Raw genomic sequence first — 14,488 nt, forward strand, 5'->3', positions numbered from 1 at the left:
TTGCACACAATGTGTGTGTGTGTGTGTGTGTGTGTGTGTGTGTGTGTGTGTGAATGTGAGTGAATGTGAGTGAATGTGTGTATGTGAGTGAGTGTGTGTGAGAGAGTGTGAGAGTGTGTGTGAGTGTGTGTATGTGTGAGTGTGTGAGTGTGTGTGAGTGTGAGAGTGTGTGAGTGAGTGTGTGTGTATGTGTGTGAATGTGAGTGAGTGTGTGTGAGAGAGTGTGAGAGTGTGTGTGAGTGTGTGTATGTGTGAGTGTGTGAGTGTGTGTGAGTGTGAGAGTGTGTGTGAGTGTGTGTATGTGTGTGAATGTGAGTGAGTGTGTGTGAGAGAGTGTGAGAGTGTGTGTGAGTGTGTATGTGTGAGTGTGTGAGTGTGTGTGAGTGTGAGAGTGTGTGAAAGAGTGTGTGAGTGTGTGTGTGAGTGTGTGAGAGTGTTTGTGAATGTGAGTGTGTGTGTGAGTTCCTATAGCTCAGGAGAACAGTCGGGGAGCCCTGGGGCTTGCTCACTTAGCCTTGCTCATCTGCATGACCAGTACTTGACAAGAAACCACCCGAGGAGGAAAGGTTGATTTTAGGTGGATTTTGGCTCACGGTTGAGGGTGCAGTCCTTCTTGCCAGGCCTGTCACATCACATCCTCAGTCAGGAAACAGACAGAAAAGGGCTGGTGTTTGCCTTGTTTTCTCCTTTTATTTGGTCCAGTACCTAGCCCATGGGGTGGTGCTGTTAACACTCAGGCTGGGCCAGTCATCCCCAGTAAACCTGTCTGGAGAGTCCCTCACAGACATGTCCAGAAAGATGGCTCCTATGTGATTCTAAAGTGTGTGGAGTTGACAATGAAGCTTTACCAACACACTGGGAACCCTGTCTCCCTCTCCCTCGGGCTCCCTCTCTGTGCTTCTGCCTCACTCTTCAGACAACTGATAGACTTCCTGTTTCTCAATTATTTGGGTAGAAAATGGCCTCTGACTGCACCTCCCACGACATCTAAGATGTAACTCAGTACAGAAACAGAGAAAGGGAAGAAGGAAGAGAAGGAGGGATGAAGGGGGTAGGGGTTGGGGGAGGAGACGTGAGATTTTTCGATTTCTAAATCTTCGTGAATGGATCCAATTGGTCCCCTTTGAGCCAGGAACCTATGAAGGGCTAGGACGATCCTGAGGACCTTAGTAGTGTTCATGGCCGCATCTCCACAGCTTCATCAAGAAGGAGACTCAGCTCTCAGTTTCTAGTCTCTGTGTCTTAGCCAGATCTTCTAAATTCCTGGGACAGAAAACACACATTGACCCAGTTCTGGCCGGATGACCACCAGGAATGGGAGCCAGGGAGAGGGAGGCTTTATAACATCGGCAAGATTAGTATGGGCATTCTGTAATGAGGGAAGTTTCCAGAGAGGGAACCTGAGGGTGAATGAATGAGTGGAATGATGGGATGGTCTCATTTTAAAGGGAGCGCTCTTTCAGAACTATTAGCTAAGTATTAGGGAGCTAATACTGGAAAACACGCTCCACCACACTCAAAATAAAACCTTCCAAAATGAAACTTCTTAGCCTCTCTCAAATTCTTCCTTCCACCCCTTTACCCCTGACTTCTGACAGCTTCTACTCAGCCAGTTACTCTTGTGTCTTTCCCAATTCTGTTCCGAGCTGCTGGCTGTGCCACGGTAATCCTAAAGCAGCAGGCTTCCCGATTGCCGGTCACCATTCCATCTGCTGGAAACCAGACATCCTGTATCTAAGTTGACTTCCCTTTTGGCAAGGTCAGGACACTTTCAGTTCCGTCCGGCCACCATTCTGCCCTGAAAACCTTGGGTCACCTCTGTCCTCTGCCCTTGTAGCCCTTCAGCTGTCTCCTCAGTTACCAAGCAGTATTGACTTTTCCTCCGCTTACATTGGTCCTTTCCTCTCCATTTCTGTTAGCTTGCTCCACCCTAATTCCCACCAGCGAGGAAACTTCAGAGCATCTCTCAGTGACTGATATGAAGACAGTACGGAAAAGATACGATTTGGGCACCTAGGAACGTGGGGGTCCTATGTTAACCAGCCATCTCTGCTCAATGAAGTCCCTGGAAACAATCATATAACCAAAAATGGAACTTAGTGATTAGATATCTGTTCCCAAGCTATCATGTAGACTAGGCTAGACACTGGTCATCTCAGTCTATTTCCCCACCCATTAATGTCCAAATGTCTTTTTTTTTTTAAAGATAATTTTTACTTTAACTTTTAAAAAATCTTACATCCATTGGTGTTTTGCCTGCATGTATGTCTGTGTGAGGATGTCAGATCCCCTGGAACTGGAGTTGCAGACAGTTGTGAGTTACCATGTGGGTGCTGGGAATTTGAACCTGGGTCCTCTGGAAGAGCAACCAGTGCTCTTAACCACTGAGTTTACTTCTTAGCAAGACAGAGTCACACCAAACTGGTTGGCGGGATTGCTATTTGTAGTCTCGGCCCAATGCTGGAGTTGCCCAAGCCCCTGTGTATAGCCCAGGGATTTGAAGGGTTTGTCCTTCTGTGTGTGTGTGTGTGTGTGTGTGTGTGTGTGTGTGTGTGTGTGTGTGTGTAATGATGCATGACATGGCTGAACTGCCTATTTGAATGCTAAAGACAGCTCTTGTCACCTCTCAATAATTTGAGGAAGCTGACTTTTAATCTTCCAGGAAAATGGAATTTACTTCATAGTTTCTCAAGTTGAATGGAATTTTCTTCCGTTTTAGGGAGAGGTATAGCAGGGTAAATTTGCTCCCAGTCTGCCTCTCCCTGGAGGGGAGAAAGAGATAGAGAGACAAGAGTCTCCTATAGATCTCAGTGCCTCAACTCACGTTTGGTCCCCCAGGGAAGCTGCACTGTTAATGTCTTAGCCCTTGCTCAACATCGTCAAAAAGCTGTCACATTAAGTTAAACCTTGACACTCAAAGAGGCCATTAGGATCATCTACCTTAAAAATCATTGTGGCCATGCAAAGGTGTGCACAGCATGGCAGACACAAGGAGGTCAGAGGACAACTTTTGGGATTAGGGTCTCTGTGTCCATAGTGTGGTGCAGGTCTAGGGATTGAACTCAGGTTAATGTTTGCTTGATAGGCACTTTTGCCAGCAGAACATCCAGAGTCTTCCTCATCTACCTTTTTCCTTTCTGTCCTTGGAATGAGAAGACAAGAATAGAAAGAGAATGCCAAACTTGGTCATCCAACGAGCTCAGTCACAGCTCATCAGGTGGGTAAGGTGTCTGGGTGAAGGCTCCCAGAATTTCATGATAACCTAACCAATAAACTCAGAAAGAAGTAGGCAAGAGGATCGAGGATAACTGATGAGTAGAACAGAGCACGTCTGAGAACCTGTTGACATAAGATTTGCATACAAAGGACTTGGCGTGTTTGACCTTAGCAAGAAAACAAAACAAAAAACAAAACAAGAGGCCATTAGGATCTACTACCTTAAATAAAAATCATTGTGGTCATGCAAACATTACATTGTGACTGCCTTGCTGTGCACAACATTTACAAATAAATAAAAAAACCCTTCGACCAAGAGGCAGCCTTGACTTGCCAATACAAGAACCCCCATTCTCATGCAAAGATCAGCCAGTTTGTCTTGGGGGCAGTAATTTCAATTTGTTTAGGATGCTTAATGTCATCCCAAACATGCTTAAGAAGGTACAGAACTAATATAAAGATGATGGAAAAGTCAAATCCATTTATAGCATTCATCCCAAGATATTAGCCCTGGTAATAAATATTCTGTGTAATTTAGTATTTTCTAATATTTGTAAAATTAGGACATTTGTAGTAGAAAATGTCAAGTTGCACAGAAGTTAATGCAGTCTGATGCTCTCTTTTCTTTATGGAATGTTGGCTGGCCACGGCCCACCTTGTTTCTCTTGTGCTTTGTGAGTCCGTGTGGAGTGCCCTTAAAAAGCTCTGGTAGGGGGCTGGAGAGATGGCTCAGCGGTTAAAGAGCACTGACTGCTCTTCCAGAGGTCCTGAGTTCGATTCCCAGCAACCACATGGTGGCTCACAACCATCTGTAATGGGATCCGACACCCCCTTCTGGTGTGTCTGAAGACAGCTACAGTGTACACATATACATTAAAAAAAAAAAAAAAAAAAAAAAAAAGCTCTGGTAGGCCAGGATCAGGACTGGTTCTCTTGGTCTGATTTGTGTCGAGTACATCCACATGTTTTGGTTTCTTCATCTGTCAAATGGGACCATAGTGTCCTTACCTAACGGGCTCCAGTGGAGAATGAAAAGAGAGAGGGAGTGTGGGGGCTGGGGCGTTGCTCAGTTGTTTGTTTGCCTAGCACGTGTGAAGCCCTGGGTTCAATCCCCAGCACACATTAACTGAGCGTGGTGGCACAGGCCTGGTATCCCACCACTTGGGAGGCCAGGACGTAAGGCTTATGAGTTGACGGTCTACCTCAGGTACACAGTGGAGGTTAGGTCGGGCTACTTGAGCAGAGAAGGGAGATCATACAGCTGTAGCTGGTAAATCCCGTGTAATGAGGAAAGTTAAGGCACCCAGGCTTGGGGGATGAGGGATGAGAGCAATGTTGAGACCAAAGAAGTAACAAGCTGTTCTGATGGAAAGTTCTAGCAGGTGAAAAACGTTCTGAGCGGGGGTGGGGGGTAAGTGTTCCTTGATATATATGACCCAACGACTTCCTAATTCTTCTGTAGCCTGAGAGGGACATGGGAGATGAGGTCAGAGAGGGCACCGTGGGTGAGGTCACCAAAGTTCTCAAAGCCACCCTCAAGGACTTTAGATGTTAGACATCCCAAACAGGAACATGACACGATTTGCCCAAAAAAAAAAAAAAAAAAAAAAAAAAAAAAAAAAATTCAAGCTGAAGTGTGAAGAAGGGACTAGAGAGAGCAAGTCCAGTGGCTGGGAGGGTGGGAAGAGTCTAAGTGCAGCATCTGCCTAAGAAAGCAACCCGGACCAGAGTAAGAAAGATGGGCAACGACGCTTTCATTGGATGGCCAGGCACAGGGTACACATCTTCTCTAATCTCAGAACTTGGAAGTCAAGGGCAGGATAAAAATCTCTGAGTTAGAGGCCAGTCTGGTCTCTATGGTGAGTTTCAGGCCATCTAGGCATCTAGGGTTGCATAGTTGAGACCTGTCTCTAAAAAAAAATAAAAAAATCGCAATCGTTGAGTATGTAAAACTGAGGCAAAGAGGAAAGAGTAGACATTCCTTCAGGGATGGGTGGTGTCAGTGACATCAGTTTAGAAAACATTAAGGGAAAAAGGCATCCAGTTAAGCTGGGCAGTGGTGCCCCTGGCCTTTAATTCTTTCTAGTGCTTGGGAGGCAGAGGCAGATGATCTCTGGGTTCAAGGCCAGCTTGGTCTACAGAGTGAGTTCCGGGACAGCCTCATCTAAACGGAGAAACCCTGTGTGTGTGTGTGTGTGTGTGTGTGTGTGTGTGTGTGTGTGTGCGCGCGTGTAAGGGGGGTTATACATAAAACAAAAGGCATGCAATTAAAAATTGTTTATTTGCGGGGCTGGGGATTTAGCTCAGTGGTAGAGCGCTTACCTAGGAAGCTCAAGGCCCTGGGTTCGGTCCCCAGCTCCGAAAAAAAGAACCAAAAAAAAAAAATTGTTTATTTGCTAAGCTGTTTTCTGACACCATGTGCGGCATTTTAAAATTATCTAGTGTGCATTAAATCTCCAGGAAGTGTTAAAAATGCAGGTTCTCGGAGTAAGTTAACACGTTAAGATTCTAGGTTTCAGTTGGAGCTGGCAATCAGCGGTTCTCATGGTGCTTCCTGATGACATAACAAAAGCAACCTAAACTACCCCTTGTCTCTAACCTCTTATTTTCTCACCGTCTACTCACTTATTAGGCATACAGCTAGGACACTCTATTGCTTCATGTACGCCCCAAGAAAGCAAGGGGAAGAACTTAATTTTTTATTAAACTTATTTTTTATTTTTTGGTTTGCTAACAGGTGCACTTCGGAGCACCCACAACAGCATCCAGTATGGAAAAGGGCTCCTTAGAAATGTTGGTCTAACGAACAAGAGAATAAATTACCATATTGCTTTGTATAAAACTTTCCCGTTTAAAGATCTGGTTAGGGCTTTGAGATAGAGAAGCAAAACTCATTCCAGAGTGGGGTCGAGGTGACGACGCAAGCCGTGCCGAGGAAACTGCGGGAGAAGCCCTTTGGAGCGGAGGTCCCACTTCCCCGCGCTCGGCACCGAGCGGAGGGCCCCTTCGGACTAGCAACCATTTTGGGCGGCATGATCTACTTCGCCGCCGCGTCCTCAATTTGCTCATCCAGTTACCCTCCTGGTTCCGGCCCCAGCCAGCGCTGCAGAGCGGCACCAGAGGCCGACGAAGCTGCCGGGGGCTGCGAGAGGGCTGCTGAAAGCCCCCTCCCTGGGGCCGCAGAGCTCGCCGGCCTCGCCATCATGGCGGTCTCCGGGCGGGGAAGCTGAGCCGTGCGTCGCGTGCGTGCCTCCTCCTTCCCCTCCCCCTCCTCGGCGGCGGCGGCGGCGGCAGAGGCGGCAGCGCTCGCCATTGCCGCTGGTGGCAGGAGGCTGCGAGGAGCCGGCGCGGTCGCAGTCTCCACGGCGCAGGCCCACGGTAGCGCAGCCGCTCTGAGGTGAGTGCCCTACCGCGCAATCTCCAGCTATTTCAGCCCCGGCGCAGCCGCAACACGCCGCCCGCCCGCCCGCCGGCCGGCCGGCCCGCCCCGCAGCCGGCACCCTGCCGCCCCCGGCTCGGGGCCTGGGCCCCCGCCGGATTCGGCCTGCCTGGGGCGGGGGACCCGGGCCCGGCCCAGCCAAACCGCCACCTCGAGGATGCGCAGGCCGCACTAGGCCCCAGGCGTCCTGGCGGGCTCGGGAGGGAGGCGGCTGCCCTCCCAAGAGCCCCGGGGTTCCGGCCTCCCCTACCGCCTCGGGTTCTCCCGGCCGCGGCCTCCTCCGCGCCGTGGAACCCCGGGCCTGGCCTTCCCCACGGGCTCGGGAGCGGGCGGCCCGGGAGAGCGCGCCCGGCCCGGGAGTGGGAGGTGGGTGGGCTGCGCGGGACCGGAGCGGCGGCTCGGCGCTCGCCCCCTCGGCTCTTCCCGGCTCTGGCCCGCCGGTGGCGCGGCGCGGCCGGGCGGGGCGCGGGAGTGGCTGTCTCTGGCGGGAGAGGAGGCTGGTGGTTCGGCCGGCGACCTCCGAAGCTTCCCTCCCGCCGGGGTGGCGTGGGATGGTTACCCAGGTGGACTGGGGGGCGCTGAATATGGCGCGCTGCCCACCTTCTTGCAAGTTGTGAGGAGGCGCCTAGGCGGCAGTTCGAGGAGGAGGGCGCAAAGTCCTTTTGTACGCAGAAATAAGGAGCGACATTGTGTTTTCCTCTACGGCGGAGATACCCACCGAGGGGCCTGGGTTCTGTCTCGGGACTGGCATGGTGGTCCCCGGGGTACAGGAGGGGGAGGTGGCGCACCCTTCGGAAGGATCGGAGCCTTTGCCTGGGTTAAAACAGGGAGTCTGGGATGGTCTTGTGCTTGATTCTTTCCCATATCCTCAGGCTTTCGTGGATTCATGGGTTTGCCATTGCATGTTCTGTAGTGATGTCCACTGTTTCTCACCTGTTGTGTCGTTGCTGCTGGCCCCAAACTTTGTTTGGTGCATCTGACTGTCCACCAGAACTTGAAATTGTTAAGCATATTAATGTTGTTAGAGCTTCAAAGGATATCTGCTCTGACCAGTTGGAGGAGCTGTTAACAGGTCATCCCATCTTCCCAACCATTAAAATATCTTGTACTAATTGCTTATGTTAGAGTTGGTATCAGTTGGGCCGAATTCTTTAAGTAGGCAGAGCACAATTCACATTTTAGTCAGCGTTTAAACTCCATTTATTGGGAGAAAGTTGGTGGGAGTGAACCTGTCAGTTGGGACAGTGCTCTGAACGAGAATGGGTACAGCTTTTGTCCTTGGGGGAGTGGTCCTTTTCCCAGTCTTCATCAGACTTAAAAAAAAGCAGTCTTAAATGCTTTTTTCTTTAGTCTTGAACAGTAAGTTATTGGATTGTTCCTCACCTGGGGAAGAGGGGTAGGAGAAACATTGGAGGAACTTTTTTTTTTAGTTTTTTTTGTTTTTTTGGTTTTTTTTTTTGTTTTTTGGGTTTTTTTTTTTTTTTTTTTTTTTGGTTCTTTTTTTCGGAGCTGGGGACCGAACCCAGGAGTTTTTTTTATTATTATTATTCAGTTGTGTCCTGACTCCCTAACATTGTCTTAAAGTTTTTGACAAGCTACCCTATAAAGTAGTAAAAATACGGTTAATTATGAATACAAAAGTAAATGTATGATCATCACATGTAATATGATGTATTGACTTAATTTGGGTGCAGACTTACTGCAGTTCATTGAGTGTAGATTTTTGGGAAGGTGTTACCCTTCCTCTTTATTTTTTGGTGCTTTGCTGGGGTCTAACCCAGGGCATTGGACATGCAGACTATTTGCTGCTGAAAATACATTGGCAGCCTTTTGTTGTTTGTTTGTCTGATAGGAGTTAGACTGTTGTTTTCAATTGGGGATCTAACCCACACCGAAATAAAACGATAGTCTTTTAGTCCACTTTATTTAAAGTCTTGATTTCATTATACTCTCAAACTCAACAGAAGGGAAGATGACTTTTTGTCTACTAGTGGTTTATATTCTCATTTAACCAAAACCAGCCAACTCAAATTAGGTGTTTTCACAAAAATACTGGAATTATAGAAGGATTATAGAAGGGATTTCAGGTTTACCTCGACATTCATACATATTTCAGTGGGACCTAAGGTTGTGGGTTTTCTGTTTTATTAAGGCATAATTACACACCCGTTGCTAATTTAGTTAGGGAGGTGAAGGCCAACCTAGAGTGATTAAAATTGTGAATTGTCTTTGCTGGAGTACTGTATTGTTAATCAGACCTGGCTTGTCTGTACAAAGCAGTTTATGGAAAATAACAAAAAAAGGCATGCACTTTTTAAGGGAAGATTAAGATTCTTGTGGTTTAGAATTACAGTTTTATGTCTTTTTTTTTTTTTTTCTGAGTACTATGTAACCGTCGTTGGCCTGAAACTTTCTGTGTAGATCAGGCTGGCCTCAAAGATCTGCCCACCTCAGCCTCAAGAGTGCTGGGACTAAAGGTGTGTACCACCATGCCTGGCTGACATTTTTATACCTTTTTATTTGCAGTAAGACATTGAGTAAATGTTGGAAAAACAGTGACAATGAACAATTATTCAAGTTGGGTTCTGTTTCAGGACACAAAAATCAGCATAAAAAGGCTTGTTGGTTTATTTTCATTTAGGAGGAGGTGGGGGAGATTAGTGTCAGTCTTGAGAACCGCACTCTCCAGGAAGTTCACCTGCCAACTTCTGTCGGGTTCCTAGACAAGCTCAGAGCTCCACACTGAAGCACACTTGCTCACCTACTCAAACTCAGAGGTTGAGGGGGAACTCTTGTGTGCTGTTGAGTTTCACAAATGACTGCTCTCTCTCTCTATTATCCCCCCCCCCCCCAATCCCATCTCTCCAAAAATGACATTTTACTTTAGGTATTTGTAACCGATGATGCTCATTATATATACATTTACATGTCTGTATGTGTGCATGTTTATACTTTGAAAGCTCAGTCTCACACCAGCCTGTTGTCTTCTGAAAGGCATTTAAGGAAATGTTCTGTCACAATATTAGTTGTTTGTACTTTCATGGTTTTATTAGAACATAAGCCCAAGCTTATCACATACAGTCTTCTACCATCCCTTAGTAAAATAGCAGTTGAAGAGGCATGTGCTTATAAGTTTCTTTTAGAAACACATTGTTTGGGGCTTGGTAGAAATCAGTGGTGGAGTGTGTGCTTAACTTGAGGAAGGCACTTGGTTCAATCTCTAGCAAAGAGGAAGAAGTAATAGAAGTAGGTTGTTTAGGAGTCTAGTGATTTTTCTGGTGTGTTATGTGTCATCATTTCTTTCTTATGAGTGTCTGGCCTGCATATATGTTTGCACTTCTTGCTCCAGTGCTGGTGAAAGCCAGAAGAGGGTATCACATCCTCTGGAGTTGGAGTTTTGATCATTGTAGTGTGTGAAGACATGTGAATACTGAGAACCAGTTGGGTCTTCTGGAGTCCAACAGAGGCATCATCCCTGGAGCTGAAGTTACAGGTGCTCCTGATCTACCCAAGAGGAGTAATGTGCTGGGAAGTGAGTTGTGGTTCTTTGGAAGAGCAGCCAGTGCTCTTAATGACTGAGCCATCTCTCTAGCCTGGTTTTGTTTGTTTTGATTTTTTAAAAATGTGCATTGGTGTTTTGCCTGCATGTATGTCCTTGTGAGGGTGTCAGATTCCAGGTAGCAGGCAGTTGTGAGCTGCCTTGTGGGTGCTGGGATTTGAACCTGGGTCCTCTGGAAGAACAGTCAGTGGTTTTTTTTTTCTCTCCCCCCCCCCCCCAGCTGGGGACCGAACCCAGGGCCTTGCGCCTCCTAGGTAAGCGCTCTACCACTGAGCTAAATCCCCAGCCCCACAGTGTTCTTAACCACTAAGCCATCTCCAGCCCCTAAAACTATTCTGTTTTGATATATGAGTGTTATATGTACACCTAACCTTCCTGCATGCCAGGTTAGGGCATCAGGTTCCAGTATATGTAGATGGTTGTGAGCCACCATGTGGTTGCTGGGAATTGAACTCAGGACCTCTGGAACAGCAGACAGAGATTGTAACTGCTGAGCCATCTCTCTGGCCTTTCTTTTGATACTTTAAGAATTAATGTATCCCAGGTTGGCCTAGAACTTGTAGTTGAGGTTGACATTGAACTTCTAAATCTTATGCTACCCCCTTCCAGATGCTGGGATTAAAGGCATGTACTTTCTTGCATGGGTAAGCAAGCACTTTAAACAATTGAGCTACATCTTAGTTCTTTGTTAATACTTATTCATCATCATTCTAAAGTGAACAGACTGGAAGAGAAACAGTAAAAATTGAAACAAACCAATTATAGCCATTTGCAGACCACAAACTATACTAAACTGTTGGAAACTTTGAATCTTGTAGCAATAAGAATGCTTTGAGGTTATTTAATGTCATATGGTGAAATTCACTGAGAAAGTGAATTTTCAACTCCACAAGAAAAGTAAATGGATCATGTGTATCTTGGATTATACCCTCCGCCCTATACAGTTCAGAATTAGGCTAATGTCTGTCTCCTCAGTGTACTTAGCAAAACTTCAGGGGCTTCATCATGTGGCCTTTAGGCCTTAGCTGTCCTAATGTGTTCACACTTACAGACATTAAACCACTTTTAAACTGGAGAAAAACTAAATGTATAACTTTTGGGAGATACTCAAACACATTAAAAAACAAACCAAGTTCCATGTGGTTGGCTTGCTGCATGCTATCTCTTAAGACAAGTCTGTATTGCACACTCCTCATGGTCCTAGATCACCCTGAGGGACGGGTCTCCTGACACCTAGACACATAGTCTGTTGCCTGGTTCGGGGTTTTGGCGTAAGCCTTCGCCTGCCACAAGCATCACATAACCTTGGAGTTCCCAAGGCCAGAGCTAGTATTCGTAGGCATCTATATGTATGGTTACATTAATCCCTGAAGTTAGAGGAGCTATTCTTCGTGTGGGCCATCTGTTTGGGATCTCAGCTTCCAGTGGAAATTGTATTGCTTAGTGTATAGGTAAAGTATATAGTTCAGGCTTGGGTCAACAAGATGGCTTAGCAGGTAAATAATTTTTTTTAAGTTAGTTGATGTCCTTTTTTCAGATGTGAAAAGTCTGGCTAATAATCTAAGTAGATGTTGTCTTGACATCTTTTTAAGCAGTGCCTGTTGGATAAACTATACTGAACCTCTTCCAGCATGCCTTCGAAGAGTGAGCTTTGTATGCATCTGTGTTAAGACCATTTTTAGAGGAGCCTACATTTTACTGTTGGCATTGTAAGCTTTTTAGAACTTAAGTGAGTGCTGCTGCTACTGCTCCTGAATGCTAATGTGGTTAGGCTGGCAGCTAACCTACGGAGAACAGAGGAAGTGAGGAAATGTCTCTATGAAACATTGCTTAAAGCTATTTAAGCAGTAGACTAGAAATGAGGAGCAAGAAACACAGAACTGAATTCTTGTTTTATGTCCCCCCCCCCCCCCCCCCCAGAGCTGGGGACTGACCCCAGGGCCTTGCGCATGCTAGGCAAGTGCTCTACCACTGAGCTAAATCCCCAACCCCTCTTGTTTTATGTTTAAAGGTAGGTGAGGCCATATCTTCCATTGAGAATTTAAGCTTGTGGAGTGAGTGTGTCCCCACTTTAAGAGTTTTGCCGGGCTGGAGAGATGGCTCAGCAGTTAAGAGCACTGCCTGCTCTTCCAGAGGTCCTGAGTTCAATTCCCAGCAACCACATGGTGGCTCACAACCATCTGTAATGGGATCTGATGCCCTCTTCTGGTGTTTGAAGTCAGCGACTGTGTACTCCCATACATGGAATAAATAAAAAAAAAAGTTTTGCCATTGTCAGACATTAAAGACAGTTTTCTAGGCCCATACAAGGTACAGAGTCACAAAACTTGGGCCTTATATTGGAGGGGAAAGAGCAGTTTGACTCTTGCATAACTTGTAGAAAATTAAAAAGGGTAAAGAAAATGATGTGGGAACAGGGAGGAATTAGTTTTGGGAGGGACCATGGCAAAGGGAAAACAAACTAGGGAGGATTATGTGTATTAAGAGTCTGAGAAGGACTGATAGGCAGGAGGGAGGCCAACAGTTGTGCACCTTGAGAAGTAGCAAGTTGATTTTACTTGAAGAGTGGAAGATGAAGTTTGCACTTGGAAATGTGTTTGGGGAAGTTTGGGAAGTTGGTAATTGGCACTCATAAGTGAAGCATAGGTTTTATTCTGTAGGACTCTGGGGGCTGAGGCATTCAAGAGATCTAGCTTTCTGTCTGTAACTTTGTACTGGTGGTGCTGAGTGTTGGTCAAGCACAGAAACATCCCTAGCACTCACTGGTTTCTAAAGGATTGACATACGAACATTGGATTAGAAATGTGAGAGGCGAAAAAAAAACATTAAAAAAAAATGTGAGAGGCTATTGGAGTGTACTGTCAGAGGAGACAGATGCTGGGCATTATGTGATTTGTGTGACCATTGGCTATAATGCCCTTAAGGTAGAGAACAGCGTTGGAGAAAGAACCCAGATAGTTTGAGTTCTGTGGGAATTGATTGTAACTCAAGGAGATTTGGGAATGGAAGAGTTGATTTTCACTCATCAACTAATGTCATAGAGAATTGTGAGATGTACAATCAAGAGTGAAGAAAAAAATATTTTTAAAAATATGTATGTGCATGTGTGAGTTTGTGTGCTCCACATCTACACGAATGCCCCCAGAGGTCAGAAGAGGTGTCATGAGCTTAGCCATGTGAAGTCCTACGGAGAATACATTGGGATAAGAGCATGCATGATTTGGCATTTCAGAAGTAGAAAGTGGAGTTGGCAAGATGGTTCAGAAGTAAAGGCACTTATGTTCAAGCTGGCACCCTGAGTTCAAGTCCTAGGACCCACGTGGTGGAAGGATGGAGCTGATACACCAGTTGTTCTCTGACCTATGTGCATGCACATTCATACATATCATGACACCTGCATGCCCCTTACTCCACTCAATAAAGTAACAAAAATTGTAGGAGACAAAGTCTTCTATATGTATGTGTTATTTTGCCCTGGATCTCTTAAAGCGTGAATTCATCTTGAGCTTTGAAGACTTATGCTAAATTAAGTTTTAGTTCTGGAGTTTGGGGCTGTATTATAACTCTGACTCTTGAGTCTTGAAATTACAGACAAAATTGTATGTGCCTATGTGATATTTCTGGGGAAGGACCCAGTCTCACTTTCCAAGATTCTTTGGGACTCTTGACCTCAAGAGGCAAGGGTCTTTTCAGTAATGTTACTGGTGAAATCCAATGGTGGCTGTGTTGGTTACTGGCTGAAATAAGTTCCAGAGAGGGATTTTGAGTGGGTGTCTTAACTGAGCTTTGCCATGAGACCCCTCTTTTTTTTTTTTTTTTTAGGGTTTTTTTTTTTTTTAGGTTTTTTTTTTTTTCCCCCCGGAGCTGGGGACCGAACCCAGGGCCTTGCACTTCCTAGGCAAGCGCTCTACCACTGAGCTAAATCCCCAACCCCCATGAGACCCCTCTTAGAGATGGAGGGGAACACTTAGTGGGGGGTGGAGGGAAAACTGGAACAGAGCAAGGCACAAACTGCCCAATTCGATCGGATTTTTATTCTTCAGGACTCAGACTAGTGTCAGACTGTTCGTGCCCAATAGATACAGTAGGCTCTGGTAGCGTCAGGACTATTACTGTAAAGGAAAAATAGATTTTCAAAGAAAAATTGGCTCATAGACTGTGTTCAGAGAAAAAATGATTCTAAGTTAAAAACTAGGCTGGAGAGCACACTGACTGCTCTTCCAGAGGTCCTGAGCTCAATTCCCAGCAACCACATGGTGACTCACAACCATCTG

General features: G+C 46.1%; 1 protein-coding gene across 16 annotated transcripts in view; it reads left to right on the forward strand.

Moving 5' to 3' along the window:
• Positions 1–6,487: 6,487 nt before the first annotated feature.
• Positions 6,488–14,488, forward strand: part of Nrf1 (nuclear respiratory factor 1) — a 105,300-nt gene continuing 97,299 nt past the window's right edge. For 15 of the 16 annotated variants that reach the window (XM_087657197.1, XM_087657210.1, XM_087657200.1 and 12 more), the window contains exon 1: positions 6,488–6,613. The gene's annotated coding sequence lies outside the window, so the exon portion shown is untranslated. The remainder of the gene's footprint in view (positions 6,614–14,488) is intronic. The other variant, NM_001100708.1, reaches the window with a different exon arrangement.

This window comes from Rattus norvegicus, chromosome 4, assembly GCF_021556685.1.
Source record: "Rattus norvegicus strain SHRSP/BbbUtx chromosome 4, alternate assembly SHRSP_T2T, whole genome shotgun sequence".
NCBI classification, from domain to species: Eukaryota; Metazoa; Chordata; class Mammalia; order Rodentia; family Muridae; genus Rattus; species Rattus norvegicus.